A 1,515-nucleotide genomic window follows, 5' to 3' on the forward strand; every position below is an offset into this window, starting at 1 on the left:
CATTCAGCTCCAAGCTTTTCACCAGTAGCTCTTCCAGGCTTCAGATCACCCAATGCTCAATAAATACTTATTTGGGTATGTGCCAGGCATGACACTACCCCAAGCACACATGTCCTGCAAAACAGATATGGTCTCTGCTTTCACAGAATTAAGTCTGGGGAAGACAGACCTAAACATACATTAAGGTGGCAAATGGTGATTTTAATAAAAAGAATAGGAAACTAACATGGGTAGCCTAATTAAGAAAGGGGTGGTAATAGAAGTCATCTTTAGATCTAAGCTAACAACTGGAGAATTATACATTAGCCAGATAAAGAATAGTGGAGGGAAGGACATTCCGGGGAAACGAAGGACACTGTGGAAGGCCCTGAACCGAGTGTAATGTGAATGGCAAGAGTGGATAGGAGGTTGAAAGGCAGAGCTGTACCACAGAGGGCCTTGCAGGTCATGAGTTTGAACTTGAGTACAATGGAAGACACTGGAAGGCTTTAGTGGAGAAATGGCATCCTCTAATTTATGTTTATACAAAGGTGACCCTCTTGCTGCTGTGCACAGATTGGACAGAAGGGAAGCAAATAGGAATGGGGAGATCAGGAGACCACACTGTAGTACCCTGGCAAGAAGTTATCGAATCTTGGAAAAAGGCACTGGCTATAGTGCTGGGAGAAGTGAGCTGATTTAGGATGTAATTTGAAAGTAGAAATAATAGGACTTAGAGATTGTTTGATTGTGGGACTAAGGAGGTGTCAAGAATGCCTTTCAGTTATAAAGTGATGGGGATATAATGCACAGCATAATAATTATTGTTACTACTACTATATGGCATATTTCAAAGTTGCTAATGTTGTGGTGACCCCCAAGCATAAAATTATTTTCATTGCTACTTCATAACTGTAACTTTGCTACTGTTATGAATCGTAATGTTATGAACTGCTGCTGTAGAGCCTAAGACCATCGGAAAACACAGATATTTACATTACGATTCATTAACAGTAGCAAAATTATAGTTATGAAGTAGCAACGAAAATAATTTTATGCTTGGGGGTCACCACAACATGAGGAACTGTATTAAAGGGTCGCAGCATTAGAAAGGTTGAGAACCACTGAAGTAGAAGAGAGAGGGAAAGACAGAGAGAAACACTAATGTGAGAGAAACACATCGATTGGTTGCCTCCTGCACGGGCCCTGACCAGGGCCGGGATGGGGGAGGAGCCTGCAACTGATGTAATACATATGTGCCCTTGACCAGAACTGAACCCAGGACCCTTCGATCCACAGGCCAGCGCTCTATCCACTGAGCCAAACAGGTTAAAGCAAGACAGTTATCATTTATGTAAACTCTCCTGACCTGCACACTGAATCCAAACCACTTGGCAAGTAAATTTGATCCATTCACTGGAGTTGAGAAGCCAGTGAGGAAACAAGTGCAGCAGCCTCTCTCCAGACCCAGAGGGCTTCCGTCGGAGACAGCCTGAGAACAACGTGCTCTCAGCATTAGACAGGCACTGACCTAAG

The sequence above is a fragment of the Plecotus auritus genome (assembly GCF_963455305.1).
Source record: "Plecotus auritus genome assembly, chromosome: 2".
Lineage (NCBI taxonomy): Eukaryota > Metazoa > Chordata > Mammalia > Chiroptera > Vespertilionidae > Plecotus > Plecotus auritus.